We start from the raw sequence: 24,674 nt of genomic DNA on the forward strand, positions 1-24,674 counted from the left end.
CTACACAAAATGATAAGTAGATTCAAAGCACTCTTTATCTAAATATTAACAGCATATTTCACAGAACAGAAAAAAATGAAAATTCATATAGAGTCACAAAAGTACCTGAATAGCCAATAAAATCTTCAGAAAAAAAATTAAGCTGGAAGCATACATTCCTCATTTCAAATTGTATTGCAATACCACAGTATTCAAAACAGTATGGGGCTGGGGATTTAGCTCAGTGGTTCTGCTGCCTTCCTTGAAAGCACAAGATCCCAAGATTGATCCTTGGTACAAAAACAAACAAATTAAAAAAACCAGTATGCTACTGCTATAAAACCAGACACATAGTTCAATGGAATAGAGTCCACAAATAACCCCAGGTATATATGATCTGCTATTTTTTTTAACAAGTCTCACTGTGTTGTCCAGACTAGCCTTAAACTCAGGATTCCACCTCCTCAGCATTCTCAGTAACTGAGATTACAGGTGTGTGCCTGATCTACTATTTTTTTATATGGGTACCAAGTACACACAATGAGGAAAAGATAGTGTCTTCAATAAATGATATTGAGAAACTGGATCTCTACACATAAAAGAAGAAAATTGGGTCTATACCTTAAGCCATATATGTATACATATATATATATATACCAACTCAAAATTAATTATAGACATATATATATATATATATATATATATGACTGAAACCATGAGTCCCCTAGAATAAAACAAAGAGGAAAATCTTCTTGAGATTGTTTAGCAATGAATTCTTTAACTATCACACTAAGAGCTCAAACAACAAAAAGAAAATAAATGAAACTACATCAAACTAAAATGCTTCTGCACAGCAAAAGAATAATCAACAAAATAGAAAAGTAATCTATGGATTAGGAGTAAATATTTTCAGATCATATTTCTGAAAAGGGGTTACCATCCAAAATATGTAAGAGACTCATACAGCTCAAGGGTAAGCAAATGAGTAACCTGATTTAAAATTGGGCAAAGGACCTAAATAGATATTAATCAAAAAAGACACACATATGGTCAACAAGTATAGTGAAGCTGTTTACTGTCAACTCACACCTGTCAGGATAACTGTTCTGAAAAAGACAAGAGGTAATAAAGGTTTGGTGAAGCAAATATCATACCCTCATTGACAATGCACTTACCAGGGACTTAATCTTGGGGCTTTCCAGGCTCCAGATCTTTGAGAAATAAATTTATGTTCTTTATGAATTACCCAGTCTCAGGTATTGTTGTAGCAACACAAATGGACTAAGTCAAACAAAAAAGCTGAAAGTCACCCAGCACTCTCACCTGATGTAATTATAATGTCAGTTTTTCAGGTAGAAGGAAATGACACTAGGCAGACCACAAGCCTACACAAAGAAACTGAGAGCTCCAAAACAGTAACATCACTCATAAACAGGTAAGGTTTATATATGATTGCTTCTTATTAATTTAATCTATTTAAGTAATTGATTATTTGAGTCACTGACATCTCCACACAGCTGTCACAGAGTTCCCTGCTGCATTCTTTGCAGGTATGAAGCCAACCCTTAAGGAAAAACTCATTGCACCAGTTGGGTAAGAAGAGGGAGGGGTTCCAAGCAAGATTACTGGAGCAGTGTTGGACAAGTTGGAATGGTATGTGCTATCAGCATCCTGGGAACATCTCTGGCTGATGAGCGTGCCCTTGTGGAGATTCTGGAAGATAAATTCAAAGGAGAAATGATGGATATCCAGCACGGAAGCTTGTTTCTAAAGCAGATTACTCTGTAACTGCCAATTCAAAAATTGTGGTGGTAACCTCTGAGTCCATCAGCAAGAGGGGGAGAGTCATCTCAGTCTGGTACAGAGAAACGTTAATGTCTTCCAGCTCATTATTTCTCAGATGGTCAAGTACAGTCCTGATTGCGTTACCATTTTGGTTTTCAACCCAGTGGATATTCTTACATATATTAGCTGGAAACTAAGTGGATTTCCCAAGCATCATGTGACTGGAAGTGAATGCAGTCTGCACTCTGCTAGATTGTGTTATCATATGGCTGAAAAACTTGACATTCATCTCAGCATCTTCCATGGATGGATTCTGGGAGAATATGGTGACTCAGGTGTGGCTGTGTGAAGTGAAGTGAATGTAGCAGGTGTTTCCAGGAATTGAATTCAGAAATGGGCATAGATGATAATAGTGAAAATTGGAAGAAATTGCATAAAATGGTGGTTGAAAGTGTCTATGAAGTCTCCAAGCTAAAAGGATACACCAACTGGGCCATTGGCTTAAGTGTGGCTGAACTCATTGAGTCCATCTTGAAAAATCTATCCAGGATTCATCCAGTGTCAACCATGGTGAAGGGAATGACTGGCATTGACAATGAAGCCTTCCTGAGCTCCCCTGCATCCTGAATGCTCTGGGATTAACCAGTGTTGTCAACCAGAAGCTGAAGGATGAACAGGTTCCTCAACTCAAGAAAAGTGCAAATATCTTGTGAGACATCCAGAAGGGCCCAAAAGACTTGTGACCATTGTGCTCTAGGCTGTAAAGGCTTAAAAACGACCATGTGACTAATCCTGCGCCTTTAGCCTTCATCCAGATGCATGGGTCACAGTTTGCTTCTTCCTTAATATCTGATAGGAGCTCACAGAATCAAAGCCCATGCTTGAATTAATGCTTGTAATATGAGCTCTTGAACAAATAAAATTAACTATTGTTTTATGAAAAAAAAATTGACTACTTAAATACAAAGGCCAAGATGGAAAATTGAATTATACTATTGTAAGATTCTATTGTAATAAATGTAATATTATTGTTTAAAGGTAGATTGAGATAAATTTTTTGTATATTATAAATCCTAAAGGAATAAAAGCCAAACAACTATTTATAGCTAATAATTTCAAAAAAGAGATTAATGGAATTATAAAATACACTTAATTAAAATAAGCCATAAAAGAATACAAGGGACACCTAAAAATATCAAAATGAGGTATTTAAACTTTAGCATAGCAAAAATCACAATAAATATAAAAGATCTAAATGCCCCAAATTAAAGTCAGAGGTCATCAGAGTGAATAAAACAGTATGACCCTTAAACATTACCTGTGCAAAATGTATTTTACTATACAGAAAAAAGTAAATTCAAAGTAAAAGAATGGGAAAATATATATTTTATTGTACTAAAGCTAGAGAGGCTATATTTATATCAAAGTATATTTCAGAGCAAAGAATAGTATTAGGGACAATGAATGGCATTTCATAATGATAAACAGATAAATTCATCAAAAATTCTAAATATTTTATGCACCTAATATTATAGGTATGTTTACATGTATCATTTCATTTTGATTAGAATCCATTCAGGTCCTTTGCCAATTTTTAAACTGTGTTATTTGTGCTCTTACATTATACATAAGAATGGAGAATTGATTTAGCACTAAATTATTAGTCAATATATCTCATCATTTTAATAAATTAGAGAAAACTATTAAAAGATAATTGCAATATGTGCAAAATAAGCATTTGACAAAACTCAGGATTCATTTCTCCTAAAAGCTGTGAGCCGACTAGAACAAGAGAACTACTTCCACATAATAAAGGAAATCTCAGCAATCAGCCTACAGCCAACATCATTCTTAATGCTGGAAAACTAACTGACTTCCATCCAAGGGCAGAAAGACAGGTAAGGATGTCTGCTTTTACCTCTTTTACTCAACATTGTACTCCAAATTCTGGTCAATGCAACCAGACAACAAAAATAAATTTTAAAACGTCATTCAGCATCATTGAAAACAACATAAAGCTCTTTCATCACATTGTCATTTATGTAGAAAGTCAGGTGGAAACTACAAAATTTACTAGAACTAAACAAATGGGTTTAGCCAAATACAAGCTCAATGAATAAAAATCAATTGTATCCTATATAGTAGCACCCCCAAAACAGAAAATTACATTCTAAATATAAAGTAAAGCATCAGAAAATATGAAATACTAAGCAATAAAACTAAAAAACATGTCCAAGGCAAAAGAAATTAAAGAACACCTAAATAAATAGAATGAAAGGTCAAAAGAGTTAATATTGTGAAGATTTCAGTTCTCTCCAAATTGAACTATAGATTTAACAAAATTTCAATCAAAATCCAAGAGATAATTTTCTAAAATTTGATAATATAATTTTAAAATTCTGACTACAAAGGAAATACAAAGCACATAGGATATACCTGAACAATTTTAAAAAGACCAAGCCTAAAAACCCAGTACTGCCTGATTTTAATCCTTATAAAGCTAGAGTAATAAAATTATGATATTTATGTAAAACTAAACAGTGGTAAATGAAAAAAAAAATCCAATAATATTCACATTTATACAAGCAATGGATTTTTTTTTGGTACTAGGGATCGAACTCAGGACCTTGCATTTGTGAGGCAGGCGGTGGCACCACTGAGCTAAATCCCCAGCCCAGTGATTAATTTTTTAACAAAAGTGAAAAATTTTCAATCCTCAGTCTTTTCAATAGTAGGGAACTATTATATATCCACAGAAAGGAAGTGAGAAAGGAGCAAAGAGAAGAAAGAATTTTAAAAAGGGAAAAATAATTATCCATACTTTATACTATATATAATAGTCGACTCAGAATGAATCACAGATCTAAGTAAAAATCTAAAAATTCTATTTGACCCAGCTATTCCCTTCTAGCTATCTTCCCGAAAGATTTAAAGACATCATATCACAGGGATATATGTATGCCCTTGTTTATAGTAGCACAATTTATAACTAAAGCTTGGAAATGACCCATATGCCCATCAACAGATAAATAAAGAAAATGTGATATTTATATACAATAGAGTACTGCTGTGCTATAAAGAGGGCTAAACTTAAGGCATTCATAGGTAAATGGATGCAACTCAAGACCATAATATTAAGTGAAATAAGTCAGATACATAAGGTTAAATATTGTATATTTATATAAGAAATACATATATATATATATATACAGAGAGAGAGAGCAAAATAGAAGATAGACAAAGAGGAAGTAGGGAGATCTTTTTCAAATGGCAAATGGATGGGGAAACAAAAGATGGAGGGAAGAGGAGAGTGGAGAAAAAGGGGATGGGAAAAAAGATTTGAAGGGAAGAAATAATGAAAACAGAGCTTTTGCAAAAGGGAAGGAGATGAAGATTTGAAAGGAATAGGGAAAGAGAAGTTTAGGGTATAAAAACCAAACAAAAATCAGGGTGGAGATTCCTCAAAAAAGTAAAACTAAAAGTTCCACTTGACCCAGCTCTTCCCCTTCTTGGTATCTTCTCAAAACAATTAAAAGCATCATACCACAGCGATATATGCACATCCATGTTTATAGCAGCACAGTTTGTAATAGCTAAATCTTGGAAACAGCCCAAATGCCCATCAACTGGTGAATGGATAAAGAAGATGGTTTTTTATACAATGGAGTACTACTCAGCCATAAAGAAGGGTAAGCTTGAGACATTACTAGCTAAATGGATACACCCTGAGACCATAGTCTTAAGTGAAATAAATTATACATACTTGTTTAAATACTGCATGTTTCTCTAGTGTGAGGAACCAGGATCAAAATGTATAAAAGATATTGGGAAATGGAAAGGAAATATTCAAATGAGAAGGGGAACAAGGGAGGGGAGAGGGAGAAAAGAAAGAAGGTGCAAGGAAAATAAATAGAAACAAAGCTTTTGTAAACAAAGAGGGGAAGAGTGGTTGAAGGGAAGAGAGGAGAATGGAAAAAAAGAATCACTAAGGTATATCATGCACAGGTGCAAATTCCCTATGAATGTTATCATTATGCATATCTAAAATATACGAATAAAAAAAAAACTGAAAAAATAATAAAAAATAAAAAGCAGGGCCGGGGATTTAGCTCAGTGGTTCCATCACCTGCCTCGCAAGGACAAGGACCTGAGTTCCATCCCTGGTACAAAAATAAATAAATAAAAAGCAAACAGGAAATGGGGCAGAAAAGCATTAACATATATTATGTACATGTACTAACTTTCCATGATAATTATAATCATTATGTACAGCAAAAGTACTAATAAAAAAGGAATAAAGGCATATATTGAGGAGAAAAGCAAAAAAATCAAAACCCAAACCAATGAAATTAGAAAAAGAAAGTCCCCGGACTTTGATCTTAAAATAACATCAGAAGTACAGAAGTAAAACTCGTGAATATGTATTGCTAGTCAGGCATGATGGTGCACGCCTATAATCCCAGACACTTGTGAAGCTAAGGGAGGAGGACCATCAGTTTAAAGCAGCTTTGACAACTTAGGGAGATCCTGTCTTAGAAGGCGAAAAAAATATTAGCTCCAAGCCCTAGGTTGGATCCCAAGTACCTCCAACAATAACAACAAAAGGACCGGTAAATCAGATTTCATCAAAATTTACAACCTCTGATTGCAAAAGACACTATTAAGAGATTGCAAAGATAATCTATAGGCTACAAGAAAATATTTTTGATTTGTGTATCTGATGAAGGATTTATATTAACACCTTATAAGTACTGTCAAAACATAGTATTAATTAGTCAAATAAAAATAAAGATCTGAATATATTACCAAAAAATACAAATAACTATCACATGAAAATGTGCTACCTATTCTTAAACACATAAATTGTTGTGTGCAGAATGCTGAAAATTGAAGACTGGCTGAACCAGGGGTGGTGAGGATGTGAAGAGACTGAACTCTTATACATTCCTGGAAAATGGAACCACCACTTAAAACAGTTCAGCAACCTCCCTGGGTGCTGAGGAGCAAAGGCCCCCAGCACCAAGGAGCTGAGCCTTTCAGTCCACCTCACCGAGCACCAAGGAGCAGGGCTCCCCAACACCCCCAACACTGAGGAAGAGAGCCTTTGGGGCTGCCGTACCACTGACAAACCAACAGCCAACATCATACTAAAAGGTCAAAAACTCAAATCCTTCACACTAAAATCAGGAACAACACAAGGATGTCCACAATCACCACTTCTGTTCAATACAGTTTCGGAAATGTTAGCCACAATAATTAGACAAGAGAAAGAAATAAAAGGAATAAAAATAGGAAACGAAGAAGTCAAATTGTCATTCTTTGAAGATGACATGATACTCTATACAGAAGACCCCAAGAACTCCACCAAAAGTCTTCTAGACTTAATAACCAAATTCAGTAAAGTAGCTAGATACAAGGCCAACACACAAAAATCAATAGCTTTCCTCTACAGGAACAACAGACTCACTGAGACAGAAATAGGGCAAAGAATTCCTTTCAAAATAGTATCCAAAATACTGAAATACCTAGGAATCAATAGAACAAAAGAAATCAAAGACCTCTTCTGTGAAAACTACAGCACTCTGAAAAGAAAGATTGAAGATGATATCAGAAAATAGACATCCCTTGCTCCTAGGTAGGAAGAATCAACAGAGTGAAAATAGCCATACTTCCAAAACTAATATGTAGATCCAATGCAATCCCAATTGAAATTCCAACACCATACTTCATGGACCTTGAGAAAACAATCCAAAAATTCATTTGGAACAAGAAGAGACCCAGAATAGCAAAAGCAAGTCCAGGTAACAGAGACATGACAGGGGGTATCACAATCCCCAACCTGCAACTCTACTACAAAGCTACTGTGATAAAAACAGTATGGTACTGGCAAAGAAACAGACCTGAGGACCAGTGGAACTGATTAGAAGATACAGAAACAACCCCAGACACCCTCAGCCAACTCATCTTTGATAAAGGAGCCAAACACCTTCACTGGAGGAAAGATAGCCTCTTTAATAAATGGTGCTGGAAAAATTGGGTTTCAACTTGCCAAAGATTAAAACTAGACCTATATCTCTTACTGTGCACTAAACTAAAATTAAAATGGATTAAAGGTCTAAATATTAAAACAGAAACACTAAACTTGCTGGAAGATAAGCTGGGTAGAACTCTTGAAGACATTGGCATAGGAAAAGGCTTTATGAACAAAACCTCAGCACAAAGAATCAACAACTGAGATCTCATTTTATTAAAAAGCTTCTGCACAGCAAGAGAAACCAACAACACTGTGAAGAGACATCTCACAATGTGGGAAAAAATTTTCACCTGCTATTCCTCAGACAAAGGTCACTACCTAGAATCTATAAAGAACTTAAAAAACATCAGACCTCCCCAATTTAAAGACCCAGTCCAAAACTGGGCATCCGAAATGAACAGACATTTCTCAGACAAAGAACTAGAAATAGCAAATAAACACATGAAAACATGTTCAACATCACTGGTCATTCGAGAGATGCATATGAAAACAACACTGAGATTCCACCTCACTCCAGAAAGAATGGCTGCCATCATGAAATGAACCAATAACAAATGCTGGAGGGGCTGTAGGAAAAGAGGACCACTGCTCCATTGCTAGTGGGAGTGTAGACTGGTGCAACCACTATGGAAATCAGCATGGAGATACCTCAAAGAACTAGGACTGGAAGTCCCATTTGACCCCACTATTCCTCTGCTGGGGATCTTCCCCAAAGAATTAAACGAATCATACCACAGTGATATATGTGCACCCATGTTCATAGCAGCAGAATTTGTAATAGCTAAAACTTGGAAGCAGCCCACTTGCCCATCAACTGAAAACTGGATAAAGAAAATGTGGGGTTTTTAAAAATAAAATGGAGTACTACTCAGCCATAAAAAATGAGAAATTAGAGACATTTATAGCTAAACGGATGCACATTCCAGCCATACTCTTAAGTGAAATAAATAGGACACACATATGTAAATTCTGAATAGTTTCTCTAGTGCAAGAAACTGAAAGTGTAAATAAAGCTAAAAGGTAAAATAGATAATGTGAAATAGGAAGAAAAGGGGCAAAGGGGAAGGGGAAGTGGGAGGGGTAGGGGAATGGAAAGAAGGGAATGGAATTAATATGAGAAAATTAAAAAATAGAAACAAAGTCTTTGTAAATAGGGAAGGATGGAGGGATTGAAGGGAGGGCAGGGGAATGGGGAAAAAATAAGAACCAAGAGTGATTATGTGAAGATGCCAATTTCCAATGGTGAATGTCATTATATTGTATTCCTAAAATGTATCAATAAAATTAATTTTAAAAATAAATAAATAAAACAGTTCAGCAATTCTTTATCAAGTTAAACATACATCTACTACATAAGCCAATCATTCCTCTCCCAGGTATTCATCTAAAAATACATCAAGAATATGGTCACACAAAATATTATACAACAAAGTTCTTTACAACTTTATTCCGAATTGCAAATGACCCAGTGGGCAGATGAGTAAACAAGTCTTGGTATTAACCCACATGATGGATTATTACTTAATAATAAAAAGTGTAGCAAATAAATAAAATAAAAATAAGTGTTAAAACTAACACTAAAGGAGCTGTAAGACATGCAACACATGGATGAACCTCAGAATTATGCTGAATGGAAGAAGCCCAGCAACCCCACCCTGCAAAATCAGAGCACATCCTGTGATTCTATTTATAGTACCTCTAGAAGGGAGAGGGGAGCTTAGGAAATTTTTTTTCCTGTAAAGGCTCTGGTAGTAAATTGGAGCCTGTTACGTTTCAGTTACGATGACTTGACTCTGGCACTACAGTGAAATGAATGAGTGTGGCTGTGTTCCAATAAAACTTTATTTATAAAAACAGACTGTTGGCTCACAGGCTTTATAGTTTACTAACTCCTGTTCTAGAAGTGGCAAACTAACCCACAATGATAGAAAGCAGATCAGTGTTGGCCAAGGGAGGGGTGAGCATCAAGGGGGCAGGAGGATTCAGGGAGCAGGACCAAACTTCCATATGCTCACTCTTTTCATTGTGGTACTGATTTTGCCCTTATATACACACGTCAAACTCAACAAATTACATGCCTTAAATATGTGCAGTTTATTGTATGTCAATTACATTTTGATAAAGCTGTTAACGAAAACCAAAACAAAAAACCTTGGACTATTTTTTACAACCATTCAAAAATTTACAACATTGACATTTTTAGTTCAAGAAACCAACAGCTCTTGTTTTTCTTCCACTATCCAATGTAAGGCTGACATGAATTTCAAATTCAATCACAGTTTTCCGTACCCAAGTTCTGTCTTGTGTTTTAACTGAAGCTCTCACTTGCAGTCTGTTTGTCATGACACTGCCACTTGGATGGGAACATCAGTCACAAACAGAACTACTTACTGTATGAAAAGAGAGACATTTGGATGCTCACCTGAGATATACTTGTCCCTGTCCTGCCCACGGCTCACCTGAGGAAAGCTCTCACCTGGGAAAACTGTTGTGAGGAAACAACACTGGGCTACATATAAAAACACCAGCAGCTCCACGGAGCCCTTTATACACAGGCAACTAAATGTCCTTCAGCCAGATGCTCAAGTAGATGTAGCACCTCTTTGTCCAGGTTCATGGAGTTTGGGAAGAGCAATGATAGCCGTGGCTCTTGGTTTCTGCCATCTGTTGAGGTCACCATCCAATGTGAATGAGCCCTGAAAACCAGCTTGGGAGAGCGGTCACCTCAGCCACAACCAGATGTCCAGTGGATTAAGTAAGCTTTACTCTATGCCTGTCCTCCATTCACAGTATGACAATGCCCAGCAAACCAAGAAATTCTATTTTAAAGCCATGACTTACGAAGAATTAAGCACAAGAATTACATTTTGATTCTTGCTGCATTGGCAGCCACTAGGATTGCTGTTGCATAATTCTGTCTGAAATGATTTCATTGTACTCTCTTAAAGGCAGTAACAAGAATATAAAAAATCCCTTTTCACTTCATTCCAGTGTTTACTGTATGGAAACTTTCTAAAATTTATGTAATTTACTGTAAGAACACTGACGTGGGTCCTAGATAAATACAGATTGGAATCCTAGTTCTGCTACTTCCTAACTGTTCAACCACAAGCAATTCACATAACCTGTTTGTGCTCTAATTTTCCCAACCTCAGAATTAATTAGAGTAGCCACTAGTTTTCTATGAAGAATAAATGGAGTAATGGAAGCAAAGTAGTAAAATAAATATGTGTGATTGATAGTTATTATTTATGAGATAACCTTACATAAAATTTTCTCTGGTCTCAGTATTAGTGGCAACAGATTTTGTTCCCAAAAGTTGCTTTATGCTTTATTTTTACATTATGAATCCCCTAGGTCTTATAATTTACTACATTTCCTCTTTTATGTTCATTTTTAATGTGGCCCATTTTTGGCAAATGTGCTTATTTTATTGCTCGTATTATGCATTCTCTTTTTCTGTGGCTCCTCCTATTTTCCTAACATATGATCACTTTGCCCCATTTTCTTCCTCTAAAATTTATTTTATTGTGGTATACTTTATCTATCTCTGGACGCCACCTTAAAGTTGGCTTCTGCTGTTGCTGCTGTTATAGACTAGGTATCTGTGAACAAAGTAAAAGGAATGAAATAATTGTTTACATAATCAAATTTAACAATATCTATTTAAACTTTCTGTGTCTTTTTTTCCTATTGAAAGTTGGAATAATGACATTATTTACATTATATGCATCTATAAACGTTAAATACCACACATGATGCATTTTGTCATTCACCATAACCAGCAATAACAAAATGTCAACTATTATTATCCTGAAATATATGTTATGCTTTTCCGATCCCATTGTTTGCTTTTTTCCCATTGAATTGTCTAAGCTACATTATAGTGCCCAGTTTCTTAATTTGTCATATTCTTCTTTTTAGTTTTTCCTTTCTATCTAAAAATTGTATTATTCATTTAAAATAAATCAATTTATGCTCAGACTTATCATGAGTATAAATTCTTCAGGGTCAAACATAATCATATTTCATAATGTTTGAAAAACACCTCTCACACTTCTCAGTTAAGCTTCACATTTGAAATTAGGGAATAGGACACAGTACTGATTAGTACAGGTTTGCCCCTGTCAATATGGAAAGATTAGACTCAGTGATCCATTACAAGGAATATTTAGATATGATAAGACCAGCTTTCCAATTCCGTGATGAGCCTGAATGTAGATAAATGACAACACCAAACTTTGCAGAAGTCTCTTCTTTCCTGAAGGAGATATAGTCAAGACTCCCAGTGGATAACAGAACCCACAGTTAGTGCTCAGCCCCATATAATCTATGTTTTCCTTACATGTACATAACTATGAAAAAGTTTAATTTATAAATTAGACAAAGAAAGAGATGAACAACAGCAAACAAGAAGATTAAACAGTTATTAGAATATATTGTAATAAAATAGCTAGCAGCCTCTACTTTTGAAGATTGGGGCCACCATTAAGTAAAATAAGGGTCACTTGAAAAGAAACACTGCAATGTCATAACAGCCAATCTGATCGTGGAAATAGCAAAATGACTAAGGGGTGTGTGGCTTGTACAGTGTGCATACACTGGACAAAGAAACAATTCACGTACTGGGAAAGAGAAAGCAGAATGGCCTAAGATTTCAGCCATGCTATTTATAACAGTATGCAGCTTAAAACATATGGATGTTTCTGGAATTTTCCATTTCATATTTCCACAATACCATTGTTATCTGGTAACTGAAACTATTGAAAACAAAACCATGGGTAAAAGGGCACTACTGTACCTCTAATTGTCCTTTGGTTAATTTTGTGGATTTACCTGTGGTATTGAGTCTCTCCCAAGGCTTGGCTTCTTTCCATGTAAAGTGAAGAGGTTGGTCTGCATTTTAGTTTGGCCTTTTTCCCATAAGGCTGCTCTGTCCTATCGCAGAGATTCTCTGTTCCGCATCACCGAAATAATTCTTTCTTCTTCATTAATATCTTAAAATTCATGCAATAGCACAAACCATGAAATGGAGAAAAATGTCACATTGCAATGTTTTCATTACAACAAAGGCTTATGTATTATTTTTCTTAATGTTCAGCAAGCCTATCTATAGGATGGATGTCTCAAAAATGTGACTATAGTTCTCAGCTTGCCCAGACTTCTAGTTTATGCCTGTTGTCCTAATTTAATTATGAATAGTTTCTGCTTTGATTCTCAAGGAATTATCCTGGATTGGATGATAAACTACTTGATCACCTCTACCAGAAAGAGCCATTGAAAGTTATTTTGGTAATAGCTACTATTTCTTATGCATTTAGACACTGACTTGAAATTATGTCCGTATATCACATCTTAATACTTGCCAACTATAAAAGATAAGTATTGTTATGACCATTTTCAAATAAGGAAGCATTTCTTAAGGTGCCAGTAATTATAAAGCTAGATTTCCATAACACCAAAGTCTACTAGTATATCACAATAATTAGAGACAAAATATAACAAATATATCCTTCTACCCAATAACTGACTTTGAGGTTCACCACTAACAGTGAAAAGAGATTTGGGGGTAAGTTCAATTGTAAAAACTGAAAATGAAAAACTATAACATTACATCTTATTACAGACATTTGACTTTAAATGGTATACATTCTAAGTACCTTTAATTATTAAATTCAAAAGACTCTGACAGATACTAGAAAATTTCCATAAGTTTGCCATATTGTCTGAACACTAACTTCCCAATACATTTTATTAGTTAAAAGGAAGAAAAAATTTAAAAATGTATAACTATCAGTAAATGCAAGTGGAGCATCATTGGATTAAAAAAAATTACCCTTGTATAGTCAAATATGGTCAAATTTCTCACTACTTTTTTATTGGGGACTTTTCCTTCTGTACTTTCACTTCAAGGCCAGTGTTACATGTCTATTATATGCCAGGTAGCTCTGTAGAGCACTTAATAGTGTGTAAAGGCTTTTCATTAACCCTGTCACCATTACTGAATTCTACCTTGTTGTAGGTCAGAGAAATTGCTCTCTTTCAGTGGAGAATTTTCACATAAATTTGCATAGGTAAGAGCCAGGTTCCAACTTTCTTTAGAAACACCGATACAATCTAATAAAATGCAGGCTAAATAAGGATCACCCTATATTACCAAGTTTTCAATTTTTCCTATCAGCAAAAGTATTCTGGAGAAGGTCCATTTTCTTCATGGCATAAAAAGACATAAAATGACACCAAAAGAAAGAATGACATCAGCTATAATGAATTTAGAATTTAGGAAAAAAAGGTATTTATGTGGGACTTCTGCTAGTTTTGATTCTCCTAAAAATCTAGCTATTTCTTTTTAATTGAAAGTTGTAACAGAAAATGATATCTGATTTACATTTCAAATTTCCACATAACTATAAACTTTTATAGAGGTGAACAGATGTTGATGTGAATTTTACAAAGCTTAGAAATACTTTCAAATTCATGTCAAAGGAATGTCAAGTTGAAACTAGCAAAAGACACACCAAAAGAGGAGCAAAAATTTGATGTCTGCTAGGACTTGCACATCATGACAATGTCTTTTTCCATTTAAAGCCCTAGTACTTCAATTCAATATTGTGAATCTAAACTGACAAACACAAGCTTAAAACTGGATTTATAGCTATCTAATTAATAAGCAGAAACACAAGGACACCTACACATTCCTAGCATATTGTGAATATAGATCCTAATATGTAATTTTGTTATTGGACTTCAAAGAAATGCTTAAATGCTAACTAAAAATTGTCATGGATTGAGTTTTAATAAATGCTGTCATCCATGACGGCAATCATTTCCAAAAGATTGAAACTAGCAGGTCCCAGAACAAACAGCACTGGAAGTTGCCTCTGATAAATCAGCCCAAGTTAATATATTTTTTAAAATGTGATCGAATGGGTGTGTACTCAGAATTGTTCCTTTAAACTACTTGCCAACTCCAGTCCTGCATTCATTTGAATAAATCCAAATTCACAAGAAATAACTCCCAGGACAATAGGAGCCAGGAAGAGATAAATGAGAAATCGAGGGCATCCTAGAAATAGGAAAGTGGTCTCTCCTAATCATGCAGAACATTTAAAATCATTTTATTTCAAGTTTAAAACACCAAAAGGAAATTTAGGAAAAAAGCAAGCATCCGCATGCCTAAACTTCTTTTCAGATTATGAATATGTTAGACCTTTGCATCTTAAGTATGAGGAATTTTGTTTGAATAACCAATCAAATGTGGAACTTTCTTATAATACTAAGGTTTACTTTGATGTATTACAAAAGAGTATGCTACTGATATTTAAAGAAACGGATAAGGGCCTCGAATATTACATGTAGAATATCTGTTAAGTCATAGATCAATAAGATCTAGTGAAAGGCGAGGCTCTGATAACTATGTTTTCTTTTTTTTGGTTCTGGTGATTGAACTTGGGACCCTCAAGCCAGGCAGCAGAGCCACTGAGCTAAATCCCCAGCCCCTGATTTTTACTGCCTGATAAGATATGTACCAATCTACTTTCTATAGCTGGACATGAACATTACCAGGGGTTCTTGTTCAGGGTTTGAACTTCCACCTAAAATCTCCACATTAAATTCCTAATAAGCAAAATAATTAAATAAGTCTTGAAACACTTCACACTTTAATGCCATTTTACTGGCTGTTCTATTTAACTTCCACTTATGATTTAGTAATTTCCTGTTCTCTCTGCTCACATCCATAGAGTCATCTCACGGTATTTACCAGGCATTCTTTGGTCCTGAAGGGTTGCCATAGTCTTGACACACAAGTCATAAAGCATCTATGCAGAAGCAAACGAAACTACAACTGCTGCTGTTTTGCATACAGCAAGAATCACACAAGGGGTTTAGAACAAATATAGCATTGTACAAGACAGGGCAGCTGGTTGGCTAAATGTGGCCCTCCAGCTGTCAAGGAGACAAGTGATGATAATTAATTACTAGAGATTCCGAGTGATTCTGCCTGTGTTTAAATCCCTGATTATAGGACAGGCTCTCTAGGAAGGTTTACTATCATTTTTTTTCAGGCCACTAGGGGAAATTTGGGGCATGAAGCAGAACAACAGATGTATCAGGAACACAAATTTATATCCGATCTGGTGGTGTGTGAATTATAGGTTTATATTTTGGACCAGTATTTTTAATGGAAAACTGAGAGAACTCATTTTATTGAAGTTGATGTTTATATTCATTTTACATTAATATGCTCAATTTTTTTAATTGTCTTTACATAAAAGCACTTGTAAAATATGGGGAGTCTTTGGTTAGTTTAAAAACAGTTGTATAATATTGAAAAATTCCTAGAAATTTAGAAAGCCTCTAAATTTAGGTAAAAATTTATGTCACTGTCAGCAGAAATCTGTAATAGGGTGCTTCTAAGAATCACTTATCTTTTGTGAATGTTCTTCCCTGTACTGACTAGGAGCCTCTTCTTGAACTTTTCAATTGTATTGATTTCAAAGTGGTTGGCATCTTGTCTCATGTGGTTGTGCAGATCTAGGACTCCTCTGAGTATCTTTAGATATGGCTATGTGTCCACTGAGATTGCCGTAGGATTCTGAGTCATCATTTGTAAATGACTAATACAAAAAATATACTATATTTTTTCAGTGATCTCTTTGTGTGTCATGTTCTGAACAACATTCACATGTGGATTACACCTGGGATATAATGCAAGTCCACCTTTTCAATGTATAGGAAATATATCTTGTTCTTATACTTTAAACATAGTATGATTGTCATCTTTTAGGACACATTATTTTGATTGTATCTATCTTGTCTTCACCATTCTCAACTGTGAGAGGTGAGAGGCAAGAGTTTTGGAAAGAATTGAGTGCTCATTAAATGATGATGGTATCAAGAAAAAATGAAGAAAAGAACTTTAAAATATTTCAGTTTTTCAACCATGTAACAAAAGCAGGATAGAGTTTTATTCTGTCTTATTTTGCTTTTACCCTTCTCTAGATAGGATTTTCTCAAAGGAGGATAAAAAATACAAAGTAACATTTATCACTACTTCAACCAGACTATAAACTTTTTGATCAAGCATTCTATCTCTTCATTCTCATCTCTCCCATTATATCCGGCAGGCTTGGCTTTCTGTGACACTATAATATCAGGTATCAGACACCAAATATAGGAAAATCTCTTTATAAGCATTCTATTTTGCCAGGAAAGGTTAAAAATCCCATACACAAAACAAGTTGCTTTCATTTTAGAACCAAAAGCATTGCTAAGGCGTCACAGCACTGTCACTCAGTTTCATCCCTTCTTCTCTGCTCCTTATTGTAAAAGAACAGGAAAATACAGCAATTTATGAAATGCAGCAATTTATAAAGACAATATAAAGATAATAAAAATAATGAAAATAAAACTAGATAATTTTAATAGCACACTATAATAAAATAAAAACGGCTTTTATTACAAATTTTAATTGTTTTAAAATTTTAAAAATCCAATTGTTTTAGATGCAAATTTAAACATGAAGTGATTTTCTCATTCTTCTTTATACAATTCAGTGGTTATATAGAAATTAAGAAAAAAGTTAGGTCTAGAGCTGATCAAGAAAGGGTTTGGGAATGAATTCTTTTTTTATTAATAAATAATTGAATATAATAGAAAAAGGCACATCATTCATTTCCTATAGATTTTCTATAATACAAGAAGATTTAGTTTTTCAGTTCAATTTTAGTATTGGCAAATAAAGTCTTTTTATTTACCAAATTACATTAAAATCTATAAAATATTAAAATTATTTAGAGGAACATTTTAATAGGAATAGAAAGTTTACAAAAGGGATTTTTCTTTATGCTATAAAAAATACAACCCTTGAAAATGTCTCATTGAAAGAAAAATTTTCTCACATTTACTGCAGGATAAAGAAAGATTAAGTATATGCTTATGAGAATTTCTACATTAATTTGCTTGTTTTGCTTATATTCTGTTTCTAGAAAGAGGATTATCAAGTCTTATTTTTCTTTGACTCACAGTGATAACAATATATACTGGACCAAGAAAAAACATAAATATTACAATAATTTTTAATCCTATGTATCTCTCAGGAATTGTTAGAAACTGTGTAGCTGGTTAGAATTAATTATGATACTAACTCAATAAATGGAGAAGTAAAAGGCAAGAGTGATGACTTCAGGGCAAAACGGGACAAGAAGCAGAAAGGAATAAATGATAATAGATGACAGAAATGTAAAGGAAGAAAAGAAGTGAGACTGCAGTCAGGAGAAGAGGTAAACATCTAAACTTCATCAATTAGGGAGATGGAACATCCAGGAGTTTTCTCCAAAATCCTTACCAACACATAGCATGAATGAGTGAGTACTTTAATGCCGGAAGCACTAGGAGTTTTCCTAGGTCTCCTCATGGGGAGCCAATAGGCACACCCTTTTTGATGGGCTCAAATTATTGATGAGGTCAATAGGATCATAAAAATTTTATTAAATGACTTTCCCCAAATTTAGCCTTTAAGTGGGTGGCCTGAGAGGAGGGTTAAGATGATCATCTTACAGTTAAATGGTATCTGCATACAGAATCCCATTCTCCAAGTTTTGAATATTTACATGAATAAAATAAGATGTATTCCCAGCTACTGAATAAATGGCAAAAATTTTAAATTTGTAGAATACATAGAAGATATAGATTATAAAGCATATACATATTGACATATGCTTCAGGAAAAACGAGCAGTTTCCTCAGTATGCTTCCTGAATATAGAGCAAAGACAAAACTTTGAAAAAATGTCTTTGGAAGGATAGGTGGAATGGAATTACAAGTGAAAGGCAATGGCAAGTGAGAAAATTGTTTCATCATCATAACTACACTACTGACTAGAGCAGAAGCCCAATAGGACAATAATCTGAAAATGAGTAGTGGACATCTGTTGTTTGTGTTTTCCCTTTCCTTTCTTTTCTAATAGCATCCTGAGTTTCTCATATGGAAATAACATTCTGCATTTCTAATTGCCGTGATTTAGGGGAAGCGGAGGTTCAAAAGAAGGCAAGTGTGAAACTGAGGCCTGGCCAATGAGACAGCGCACCTCCACCATCCCAGTGATCAGTTCAAGGATGGGCATGTTACTGAAACTGACCCCTCAGAACAGTGCCAGAAAGTATTTGGAGATGTTTGCCACTACATAGGCAAATCCTGCCTAAGAAAAAGGCCAGTACCATGAAAAAGATGACCATAATAATACCTTTTTTATCTTTCTTAAGACCTCCAGAACCAACTATGTCTGAATTCCAGTATCCAGACCTTTCAGCTATGTCAGTCAACAAATTGTCTTTTTTTCTTAAGCCTATTTGACTTGTGTTTTTGTTGACAATCAAAAGAATCTTGACTGATACATGAAATATATGAAAGGAAGAAATCAGATGATAGAGTACATTTGGCTCTAATCTAAGACACTGGGACACAAAATCCAGGACCATAGATACGTTTCATATGTTGTTACGGAGAGGGTTGGCCCAAAATTTGAAAGATTGGCGTTTTTCAAAAATTTTTTCACCTCAAATCATGCTTTTTCATTAGCACCGTAGAATCCTTAGCAAATAATTTAACCTTTCAGTCTTCAATATTCCCATGTAGAGATAAAAGTACCTACTTAAAAGACATTTGTGACTATACAATCAGATAATATATATGTGAAAACATAGTAGGTGCTCAATGAAGACTATTTCCTTTTCTCATTTTCTACTGTAAATGCCATTGCATTTAACACAAAAGAAATTACACAGCTTAAATAAATTCAAGTTATTTTCTAAATGCCCCAGTACAGCACACAATCCCTACTCATCCTCAAAATGTATATTCTTTGCTATTACAACCTTCCCTATCCATTCTCAACGTATTATTTTTCATGACAAGGAGCTACAACAACCAATAAAGTTTGTATTTTGAGAAAGAACAGCAAGTTGACTTCTCCTAGATGCTAAGATAGCATATGGGAAGACAAACAGGTCACAAATTAACCCACATATACGTTTAGGGAGACATGATAATCAGGAAATACTACACTCTTAAAGCTGTGCATCCAGAAGCTACAGAATAGTTTGTTGTACATTCAGACATGAAAAGAAGTATACCTCAGTATACTAAAACATATAAGTAAATATTTAAAATAATCAAATTGTTTAGCAATAGTTTCTCCTATCTCACCTTTCCCTCACACTTCAGACCTAAAGTTGACGGGTTTGGCTAACATAACTACACTGAACAGGCTCTCGCAAAGGTATTGGTGATTCCTCAACACCCACATGGAGTAGACTGCTGATATAACTTGCCTAACCTCTCCAGAACTTTTACCCTGCTTGCTTCTCCAATTTTCAACTTAGTCCATCCTCTGACTCCCTGTGACAGCCTTACCTGGTTCTCTTCCTGGTTCTGTCTTTACAGCTGAGTCTTCTTCAGGATTGTCTCCCACTTCATGAGCTAACTGAGCTCACACATTCCGTTGATTCTTGCATGCACACTTGTAGTTTCAGAATCTTGATGGAACTAAGATTGTCCTCACTTGGGTTTTGCAGTGATGTCTCAAACACGTGCTTTCAATCTTGCTCTTCCTTCTGTGTTCCTCTATTTCATAATAGCATTTTCTAGCTAGTACTGACCTCGTCAGACACCTTTGAGTCATTCTCACTCCCCATTCTGTATCACCCTAACACTCAAGCAACCAGTGAAAAAAAATCTCATACACTCTACCTTTTAAATCTTTTTCTATTTGACCTCACACCTGAATTTATTTTTAAAGTAGGTCAGTATTTCTCACCAAGAAATTGAATCTAATATGATCTACTGCCACTAACCTCACCCACCCCCAGTGTATTCCCCTTATCATTGCTATAGTATTTTGGTTTTATAAAATGCAAAGCTGCTTATGTCTCCTCAGAACATCTGCCTATGGTCTCCATGCTTTTCTCCCTCTCAATGCCCTGCCACACTTTAACCATTGGGCAACTCTAATTTATTCCCAAGCTCCACTTCTGTCATCTCCACTATTAGACTTCTTGAGACCAGTCCTCCATTTCCCCCCACACCCTAAAATACCTTCTCCCATCATGTCTTCAACACTTTGTTTAGCTTTGTTTTCCCTACTTCATTTTTTAGATTATAGACATTCTGAGCATGTGAAATGTGTAATAGACCCAAGGACTAGACACATAGTAGATACTCAGTATTCATGGAAAGCATCATGATGTTTACATACCTGGCATTACTGATACATAGGGAGAAACTGTGAAGAAACTTGAGTACAAGCAATACAGTGACAGGGCAAACTGTTGGTGCAGGTTTCATTTTGCAACTATGAAGCAGTTGGATGTCACATATGGCTGTTTGTCATAGAATGGGATGGAAACTCTACTCCTAAGAGACAACACATGTAACATAATAAGGCAGATGGCATTTTCCAAAAAGGTCACTATACCATCTCCCATCACACATGTTCTTAAACATTGTGAACTTGCCTCTCCTTCATCAAGAACTGAACCCTCTAGGGCTGGGGATTTAGCTCAGTGGTTCCAGCACCTGCCTTGCAAATGCAAGGTGCTGCGTTTGATCCCTGGTACCAGAGAGAGAGAGAGAGAGAGAGAGAGAAGAACTGAACTCTATGCCTTTTTGAAAATCTGTCTATTTTGACCAAAAGAAATGGCAGACTGTAATCCTGTACTAATTCTGGCCAGAGCACTTTACTGCCCTAATGACCTCTGTTTACTGCTTTTGAAACTCACTACAATGTTTGGAGTAAAACTACTGTCATTCTTTAAGCCCAAACTATTTGAAGAGAAATGAGTAATGTGAGAGCAAGGAACACTGAGGTACCTGACCTTGAGTGAAGAATTCAGATCAGACACCAGCAGAGGTATCAGGTGACATGAGGCCCAGGTTCCATCTTTTGCAATAGCATGACCTATCCCAACTGAGAAACATCCACCAATGTCCATTCAACCCACAGAACCAGAAAGAAATAACACATCATTGCTTAAGTTCCTAAATTTGAGGATTGTGTATTACACCACAATAGATCACTGGAACACAGAAAATTTGGTTTTCAGTTTTTAACATTGTTAGGATTTCCAAATTGTATAAATGAAAATAAAGGCTATATTTCAAGTGTTGTCATCTATGAACTTCATGTGAAAAAAATAGAATGCAAAACCAATAGCAATAAAAGTAGAGCAATATGTGTAGAGCTTTTTAATTGCAAATATGTATTACCTTTAAATAGCAAAAAACATAGAATAAATCAATATCTACTTAAGCTGAAGTGGTTAAAATAATTATGACGTATCTCCACAATGAAATACAAATGGAATATCTTAGCCCTGTATTAATTAATATGGAATGGTGCCAATATAATAAATTTAATTACAAAACATTATGCACAATTGCAATCCTATTTTTAATGGGATTATATTTATAAATTTAAGGGGAAAATCCAAACATATACCTACAAGGGCATGTTTATATCTGATAAGCTGACAATGAGGACTTTAATTTTATGATACTTAAATCTATTGATTGATTATTTCTACAATATATATCTTTAAGAAAAACACAGATCTGGAAGGCATAGATGTTTATGAAATGATTGATTTTGTCTGTCCTGTCATTCCCTCAGTGCAGCCTCATCCTATTCTATCTTTGAAGTCATGAATATCTACTATTACCTGTCTTTAGCTTTACAATATCACAGAATTCCAGACTGCAAGTCATGCTATTGTTATTAGGCATCACATTATTTGACACTTCAAGTCTAAATTACTTAACCAGGCAATTGAGTTCTCCACAATTTTTCCCTAAACTATGAAGACTTTTTCCCATATTTTTAAATATTTGACTCTAATTGAGTAAACTACATCAATTTATGGTCCCCAGACTGTGTCTTGTTTGATGTGCATCTGGGCAACTTATGATCTCTTCACCCACTGTGTTCCATTCACTGTCCCTAGAGTCCACGTCCCACCACCTTTCAGGCCCATTGCCACTGCCACTGTCTCCTCTATCAGAAGTCTAGGGCACACTGTGCAGCACACTCCTCTGCATTTTGCATTTTTCACATAATACATTTACCCATTTAATCACAAGTACTTATAGAGCATCTATCATAAATCAAGAACTGTTCTAGATATTGGAAAAACAGAATTAAATAGGAAAAAACATTCTGATGGAACTTACATTGTAACGAGAGACAGATAAAAGAGAAAATAAGCTATACTACACTATGTTATATGTTAAGTGTTAAGTATGAAATAATGATGATAAAGAAGAACATGTGGCTCCCTGGGGATATAACATTTTAGCCAGAGTGAACAAGAATGAAAGCCTGATTATATAATGTTGTGTCTGATGGGTTCTAGGAATAGCACAAAGCCTTGTGCTTGTAACAGAGTAAGCAAGTGACCTATTAGTATTTCAAATATTTTATTCATTTGATTTTTGAGTCTAAAATTTCATATGATTACCATGCATGGTTCATCTTAGCTTCTTCTAAATAACTCAAATCCTAGTGAACAGTCAGTGTTCAAATTATTAAATGATAAATGGATATGGAAGGGAATGAAAAAGTAAATGAATGAATGAATGATGAATTGCAGGACAATGGTGTACACTAGATTCATGAACTGTGTATTTGCCACACTCAAGCCTGGGATATTGCTCTTCTACATGTGCAGATGGCAGTGCCCTCAATTCTTCAAGATCCTAATTCAAAAGTCAGTTTTTACTGAGACCTCACTGGACATCTTTTCTAAAATTAGTCAATCAGCAAATGTAAGTAAAGAAAAAGATTGATTTTTTTTTTATCAGTCTTCTCCTCTGAACCAGGAAACCCCACTGTTGCTGCACATTTCAAGAAAGCTGATGAGAGTAAAAACTGACCTAGCACCTAGCAATTCTCCATCTGTCCACCATGAAGGTCATATGATGTGGTTTGCCAGTTATCAGGAGCAATAGAATGTTTATTAGGAGTGGGTCTATATCTATTACATACCGACAATCATGGTCCAATTTTCTAAAATATAGACCTGTCATCTCAACATAAAATGAGCTGGAGCTATTTTTAATAAGGCTGGAAAAGATCTCAATTCAAAATTTCCCATTTGTCTCTCACAAGCCACATGCAAATATTTTCAGGCCTTTTGGTAAGATTTGTATCCATTAACATGAAATAAACTAGGTCCTAGTCTAGATGAAATTGCAGAAAAGGGAGCATCTATGATATTTAAAAACCAAAGAGATGATTGAAAAGAATGTAAAGTTCTTAATAAAAGCCAATTCTAATAGTCTTGGGGTAGCTTCCCCAACATGAGCAGAATTTACTGAATCTAGCGTACTGTATCTTTGCCAAATCTGACTCTGGTTTTATCTTAATTGAAATGGATACTTCATGAAACAAAGACCTGCATTCTGAAAATTGATTTTGATATAACATACATTAAGGAAACTTGCTCTATAAGCACATCTGGCCTTGGCTCATCACGCTGTGATTATATACCACCTCATTGCTCCACCACTAAAACTTTTAAGATCTTGCTTCATTAAACACATTCAAGGACATCTCATGTCATATTTTTCAAATCCTATAAAGTTTACCATGAAGTTACCCTAGCAGCATATTATACTGTTGCTCTTATTGTTTCTCATCAAGTCATAGAAGAGCACTGAGAATACTTCTCCAATCTCTTCAGTAGGTCTCAAGCATAACATCATTTTTCAACAGATACTACAAAAGCACTCATTGATCTCTAAGGCATTTAATACCTACAACAAAGCCAAAATTGTGCTTGTAATTGGGTATTTTTAAATCACTAGTTTACATAGCTTTTTA

General features: G+C 35.0%; 1 pseudogene; it reads left to right on the plus strand.

Moving 5' to 3' along the window:
* The first annotated feature begins 1,716 nt into the window (after positions 1-1,716).
* On the plus strand, positions 1,717-2,507 carry LOC101707998 (L-lactate dehydrogenase B chain-like; annotated as a pseudogene).
* The last annotated feature ends 22,167 nt before the right edge of the window (positions 2,508-24,674 follow it).

This window comes from Heterocephalus glaber, unplaced genomic scaffold (assembly GCF_053883595.1).
Source record: "Heterocephalus glaber isolate CG9 unplaced genomic scaffold, H.glaber_assembly_v1.0 deba00001606, whole genome shotgun sequence".
Lineage (NCBI taxonomy): Eukaryota > Metazoa > Chordata > Mammalia > Rodentia > Bathyergidae > Heterocephalus > Heterocephalus glaber.